This window comes from Nannospalax galili, unplaced genomic scaffold (assembly GCF_000622305.1).
Source record: "Nannospalax galili isolate Female #2095 unplaced genomic scaffold, S.galili_v1.0 scaffold437, whole genome shotgun sequence".
NCBI lineage: Eukaryota > Metazoa > Chordata > Mammalia > Rodentia > Spalacidae > Nannospalax > Nannospalax galili.
The window spans coordinates 493,425-501,393 of NW_008340646.1; positions in this window are offsets into that span (position 1 = coordinate 493,425).

The following is a 7,969-nucleotide window of genomic DNA, read 5'->3' on the forward strand; positions in this document are numbered from 1 at the left end:
ATGTAAGACAAATAAACCCTTTCCTCCCCAAGTTGGTACTGGTCAGAGTGTTTTGTCACAGCAATGGAGAAACAAACTAGGACAGATGGGGATATACATAATGAGGACACACTGGAATAAAACAGGAACAAGACAGATAACCACCAGTGCAAACATCAAATCTTGTAGCTCCATGTCTAATTTCTGATATTTCAATTCCAAAGGGCTTAGATGACTCTATGAGTCCAGTTTTGCTCTCTGTAGCATACATGTTTTTCTTCAGCTGGTTCCACTCCTTACATACAATTCTCCTTAGCAGATGTCTCATGACTCTTTCATCTCCAAAAACTCGGGTCTCTAGTGAATAACAGGCTTCTCCTTCATAGTCATGCAAAGGTTTCTCAGGTTCTCTTGGCCTGCTAGGCCTTCTTTATGCAGGGACTCCCCTGCTATGCATTGCCTGGCCTCAGTGGCTCTCTGAAACAGAGGAGGAAGAATTGATGACCCTCACAGTCTGACACCATGTGAACCACACTGCCAAGTTAGGCTGGAAAGGACCATGGTCCTCATTGATCACATTTGCAAATGCTAGTTTTGTACTTTATCGTTTTTCTGGGAACAGAAAACTGTGGAAGCATTCTCCTTCCCCAGGTCAGAAGCTTAGCTGGGTCTTAACAGAGGACATGCTATTGTTCCCGTGACGAGCAGAAGACCTCTCTTTAATGGTGCTGATCTCCTTAATATGAGTGACTCTCTTCCAGAACACACCTTGGCCACAACATTCAGCTTCCTAGTGTTCTTCTTTACTCCAAACTATACATTTTGTTTTTCTTTCTGTCCAACTTGCTCTTTTTCATTATAGATCTGCATACAATTTATTCCTAATAACCAAGCCACAGATTCAAAGTTATGCTGTCTTCAAATTTCCTCTGACAAAGAAATTAGTACATTAGGTTTTAATTTAGCCTCAAGAATGTCCTTAGGTCTTGGTCAGAAGGAAACCAGATGATCTGTCAAAATACCTTGGTTACCATTTAAGCCCTTGCCCCTCCCTGCATCAGCCCTGCATCAGGACTGGCTTCTTCCAGGCTCCCACTAGCATAGGAGTTAAGCTCTGCATTTTACCACTTTTCTACTCCAGACTTCCAATATTGTCAGAAAATAATGTGGTCAGATTCTTTGCAGCAACAGCCTACTCTCTGGTACCAACTTCTGTATTAGTTATTTTTCTGTTGTTGTGATAAAAAACTATGACCAAGGCAAATTATAGGAAAAAGAGTTTATTTAGGCTTATGGTTCTTGAGGGGGAATCCATAAGGATGGGGAAGGCATGGTGGCTGCAGGTATCTAGAGTAGAAAGTTGAGCACTCCCGTCACTCAGAGGAAGCAGAGAAAGAGAGTGAACTGAGAGGACTCTCAAAGCCCACACCCATTTCATTCCCTTCCTCCAGTAAAGCTGCATCTCCCAGAAATTCCATGTCCCCCCTAAAAGAACGCCACCAACCAGCTGAGAGTTCAAACATTTAAGTCTATGGGGGCTACTTCTTGTTCAAATCAGCATGCCTACATACACACTCAAAGAAATGTGTCTAATGTGGTAATTTTATTATTGTTGTTATTATTCTTATTATTGTTTAGTGATGATAATAGGAACAGAGCCTTCAGAATGCTAGGCAAATGCTTAAACACTGAGTAATAATTGCAGCCCTAATCTGATATTAAAGAAAGGATTTTCTATTTATATTCATTATATGATAAGTTTACACTGTTTTCCATTTATGATTTTGCAAGCAGTATTACTAACATTCTTATGAAAATATAGTAAAGTCCACTCCATGTTGCTTGGCCAAAACATTCAGAAAAGCCCTTAGTATACTGATACCTTCAGTTCAATTTCACTTACTAGTGTTATTTGTCCTTCAAATTTCTCAGAAATACCTAAGTGGACATATGATCTAATGCTACTTAGATATATTTTTTAATCTCTTGGTAATATTCTAAAACATTTTTAGTGATTAAACTGTTTTGATAGCACTTTAAAGAACTTTATTTTGATTAAATTCTTTATCTGACTAGAAATACATATCTGTATAATTAGAGTATCAATGACTTTTAATGACTTTAATAATGTTAAGTTCCTACATAATTATAACTTGTTTCCCTGGGAACTAATAAAAGAAATAAATTTGTGGTAGGAAGCTAAAAGGCACTGAATAGGATCACTGTGGTATATATAAAATGCTAATTTTCAGTATTATACACGTGACTCTGTTACATCAAGAGCCTATAAGGCCTCCTGGATGGAAATTCCCTGTCCTTCTTATCCCGAGTTAAAGGGACTCCAAAGGTCTTCTTTAGAGTCTCACCAGTTGTACCTTTAGATTCTAAGCTTGTACCTTCCTTGCCCTGGATCTACATGACACAGAAATGCACATCCAAAATGCTGTGGCTCTGAAGAGCCTGTGCTACCTGTGTATCCTCAACCTGCCCACCGCAACCCTGCTGTGAGGCAGTGACCTCCAGGAGCCATGCACAGAACCTGGGCATCAGTGAGTGCTCACAGAAGAGGTGACAATGTACCCTGGAAGGCACACAACATTGAGGTTGAGGAATCACTTTTCTTGATTAAAGATGTGGACGTCCATTGTGCCATCATATTTTAAAGGCTAGGAACATGAGAGAGATGGTAGAACACCCAATAAGTCCAGATCAAATACTATTTCCAAAATACAGCTGAGGGTCAGAAAAGCCAACCAGGACCAGGACAAGTATCTGACTTGCCAAGACAAGAAAATAAAAATTCATCATCCACTCTATGGGGAGAGAGACATGATTCTAAGTAAGGGAGTTACAACGTAAAATGATTTTTTTAAAAAGCACACATGTGTTGCAGAAATAAGAAATGTAATTAGGTAATTAATCCAAAGAGGGTAACATTTATGGTAGAAAGAACCCATGTGAGGCTCTGTGGCAATTCGTAAAATCTATGACGAGAAGCTGGACTTAAGCAATAAGCTAGGAGACCAGAAAGGCTAACGTACAGAGAGTTAGAACTGAGAGGAAAGCCAACGTTGTTGGAAAAGATGGGAAATAGGGTCAGTGAGGGACTGAGCTAACCACAGAAAGCTGACCTGGGATTCTGTGGTTTCCTTACTAGGGGACAAGGAACACAGGGAGAAAGTAGATGTGAACATTGGCGATGAAGTAGCCTGAGTTTGGACAAAGGAATGGTCTCTGTCATGATTTCACTGCAGTTCAAGAGAAAGATGGATTCCCAATGGAGACAGAAGCACGAGATTGAAAGAGAAGGGTTGGCACAATTAGAAGAGAGCCAGGGCTGGATTCCTCAAGGAAAACAGAAACTAAAGGGAAGAGAGCAAAAAGCACCTTCAAAGGAAATGAGAACAGGGAAGAAAAGAGAAAACCCAGGAGGAGAGAGAGAAGGAAAACCAAGATAGAAACTAAAGGGAAGAGAGCAAAAAGCACCTTCAAAGGAAATGAGAAGGCAAACAGGGAAGAAAAGAGAAAACCCAGGAGGAGAGAGAGAAGGAAAACCAAGAGAATGGTGAACTGAGCCAAGAAGAGTTCTTTGTGCTGAGCATTCCGCATGTACTGAGGAGTTTGGGGGCTGTGGAGAGGGTCCAGGCTGATGCAGACCTTCGGGTGTTCATATAGCAATAGAGGGCAATGTAGAACACACAAAAAGGTAACAGAATACACTACCCTATAATATACCACTGGGGCTTGTTTTATTAGGGGCTGAAGATAATGGAGAAGGCAGAGAAAGTCTCTCAATGTAATCCACCTGCTCTACATAGTAAAGGTATTACTGACACACCAGCAAAGATAGAGTTAATCATACCAAACAAAGATAATCCCTGAGTCAGAGCTAGAGGAATCCACATGTGATGGACTCTTAACAATCTGGAATCATAAGTCAAAATGAACTCTTCATTCTATAAGCAGACGTAGTCATGAAGATTTATCACAGCAGCAGAAAAGTTACTAATACTCAAGCTGAATAATGAGGAATAGCCTGTTTCTCTGCTGATGACCTCACAAATACCTGACACAATTTCATAGTAGAATCAATGTCTCCTACTCCCTTGGTCACTTGAACATCTCATTGCTCGTTTAATTCTTAAAGAAAATCCAAAGGGAGAGCATGCTTTCATTTTAGTCTATAAATGATCACGCTGAAGCATAAAGACCCTGGAGGAGGCTCATCATGGTCCCATCAGTATTTACAGCTTTGCTGCCAGGGTCTAGATGACTTCTGAGCTAGGATCCCCCACATCATCATTTAGAAATCTATAAGGAAGTAGAATTGTGGAGGATCTTGAATTCTACCACACCATCAAGGAGAGCCATAAAAGATTTCAAGTCACAGAAGATCCCATTTTTGTTTTACTTAAGTGAGGCATCAAAGGATGATTCTGGGCGATCAGTTAGCTGGTCTGGAGTAATGGGAGGAAAAGCCTGAAGAGCTGAACTAAGACACTAAGACAGCTCCAATGAAGATGAGAAGGGCCATGAGTGCACGTCTGGAAATAGCCAAAAGTTTTTTCAAGGATATTGTAACATCAATAAATGAAAGAAAGAAAGAAAGAAAGAAAGAAAGAAAGAAAGAAAGAAAGAAAGAAAGAAAGAAAGAAAGAAAAGAAAGAAAGAAAAAAGAAAGAGAAGGAAGGAAGGAAGGAAGGAAGGCTGGAGAGATGGCTCAGCAGGTAAGAATACTGGCTGTTCTTCCAGAGGACCAGGGCTCAATTCCCAGGACCCACATGGCAGCTAACAGCCTTTTGTAACTTCAATTACAAGGGATCTGACACCCTCTTCTGGCCTTTGCAGGCTGTGCACAACACGAGTGCACACACATACACACAGACAAAACCCTCACATACATAAAATAAAAATTAATATAAAAAATTTTTAAAAAGAATGCTGCAGCATCATAACTATCACAAAACCACCGTTGACAAGGAAAATCTCTACCTTCAGTGTCACGATCCATTTGAGCTTCCCTGCCCTGCTCATTTCCCAGCTATGCCTCATAATGCTCCTTCCACTGAGAAATGCTTTTGCAAGCCACTGAGTGTCAAAGCTCCTCGTTAGTGTTTAAGTGCCGTGGACTTTTATGGCTGTGATCATTCTTTTCTCATGAATATTATCCCATTATGTTGAAATGTTTTATACCCAGAGTAGAAAGACACCACACACTGAAGATCCAAATGACTATTTTTATCTTTGCTGTTACTATTAAAATATTTTCAAAATTGTTTCATTGAAAGGAAATTTATTGCAAGTTTTGCTGTTTCTATTTTTGCTTTTCTTTTCAATGCCTTTGATATTTCTCAGAACAATTTACTTTCTCCAACAAATGAGATAGGAACCATTTAAAAATAAACTGTCAGAACACAAAGACATTCATTGTCAGTCATTTCTTTTTAATACGTTTAATTCAAGTAATAACTGAATAAAGACACAGTGGATTTTCAAACTATTAGTATCTACATAAATACCAATTTAGATCATATATGTTTTTATGGGATTTTTCTGTAAGCTAGATACCCAGGAGAGATAGTCATATAAAATATTATTTGAAGGGCTTGAGAGATAGTCAGTGGTTAACAATGTGTACTACTTACCAGATCTTCAACAGGATTGTAGAAGAAAATTTCCCAAAATTAAAGAAAGACGTGCCCATACAAATGCAAGAAGCATAAAGAACACCAAATAAACAGGACCAGAGAAGAAGAAGAAGAAAAAAAAAAGAATCTTGGTTTTGCAGAAAACCCAAGTTGGGTTCCCAGGATCCACATTGGTGGACACACAACCATCTGTAACTCCAGCTCCAGTGGACCTTGAACCTTCTTCTGATCTAGAAGTCATCTGTATTCACATGCAATTGTACCTCCACCACTTAAGCTTTGTTCTAAAAAAGTAATCTGAATCTGAAGTTCTGTTATTCAGGAGTGTGGATGGTACAAGATCAAATTCACAGGAGAAAAGAAAAATCTAAATTAAAAATTAGCCACCTCTATTTTGAAATAATATAAAATTTTCCATCATCTCTTTCAAAGTTGACATAAATATTTCCCCCATCAGAGAATGTAAACTTTATTCAGTTATTTAATTAGTTCCTGACATTCAAATGAGCGTACTGTAAAGTTTTTCATGTATCCATGAACTGCCCCATATAAATGCCAATTAATATATTTCTACTTCTCCATTCAAATGCTTCTTAATGTTGAACTTTCATTTTAGAAGGACAGAAAGACACATAGACCTGTAGGTTGAAATCAGTCTATTTTAGTCTAATAATTTTCCATTTTATATTAACAGATAAGATCCATGTTAGTTAAGCAAGAGGAGACTAAAATGTATTTTCTGCACTACACTCATGTATCTTATTTGAAAAATTCTACAGAAAAAGGAAGAGGGTCTATGTTTATCCAAGACTGTTCATATTTGCTAGGTTAATACACACACACACACACACACACACACACTTCTATGAAATAAAACAACAAAATAGAATGTATAAGTTACCCATGCAAGATCAAACATGTGTATTAAAACTCTAAAATTTAAGCAGTTAAGAAAAACATTTTATGCCAACATATATCAGTCAAGAACCACATAAAACACAGGATAATTTAACAGGGTTATTACAGAGGACATTAAATGTTCAAGGTTTGTCACCTGAGACCTAAGAAACTTAGGATCAATGGAAAGCGATAACATTTTGTTTCTTGGTTACTGCCTATTAATAAAAACCCAGTGGGTGAGATTATGGCACAGGAATACTCATTTTCTGCTCCGACACATTTCCCTGGAGGACAATTTGCAAGTATCCAATAAAGTTCAAGACAAACACAGTCTTACCAAATATTCTCATTTGTAGATATTTGAGAAAAGCCTCAAACTTAACATCAAAAGAGAAGAAGTAAACAGATTGTAAGAGTGAAATAAACCAAATGCGAATCCAGAAACATTAGGGTGGAAACAACATGAAAAAAAAAAAAATCAGAAGCAATCCCGTTTAAAGAAATATCTGTAAAATAAGAAATGAGAACATAACCCAAGAAAAGATGAAAGGAACAATGCAATAAGAAACAGGCTCTTGGTGTGAAACATGAGAGCTTGGAGCCTGAGTTTTGTTTTGTTTTCTCAGAGGGTTGAAGGTTTAGAAGATGAGTAGGCTGATGTAATCCAGGACTCACAACACAGAACAAAGGAGATGGAAATTTAAATCAAGGAGAGGACTAAGATGTGGGGGGTGGGAAACAGCATTGTAAAGTGAGGATACTCTCCTGGAGGGTTGTGGGGAAACTTAGGCTGGCTGCTATCCCCCAAGAGAGGGCAGATATAGAGTCTGTTTCCCTTTGGAGACCTTTAATTCTTTCCTATATATTTTACCTGAACACATTAAAATATCATTTTCTCATTTAATGTCCCATTTCAAATGTGGTAGCGTGTAAAGCTAGTTAATTCCAGAAAACCATCATGTATTTTAGTTTACAATCTCACACTTGCACACATGCTCCTCACTTTTTCCAGATTTAATTAGTAGCTAAATTCTATATGTCACCAATTGCTATATGGGTTCAGTGACACACAACCTCCCCCGATCCCCTCACCCACAATCCCATTGTGCTTGCTGGGTGACCTACAAGAAGGGTCTCACTAGTCTTCTTTCAAGACTGAGGCTAGAGAAATCATCACTCTCAGGGGCATGGGGCTGTTTCAGTGGACAGTAGCAGCTGGTCTTTATGTGTATGAGTTGGCTTTTTAAACTGGAAGCATGACTTGCCTAGCTAGCAGAGAATCCTGATTGCAGGCTTTAAAATGTCTGGTATAAAAAGACCCTGCACTATAATCATTGTTATTAGTCCCCATCTAAATGAGCAAGGTCCCAGACAAAAGCTGTAACTACACACAGTTGTAATACAGCACAGTATAACACAGCAATTCAGACTTACACAACAGA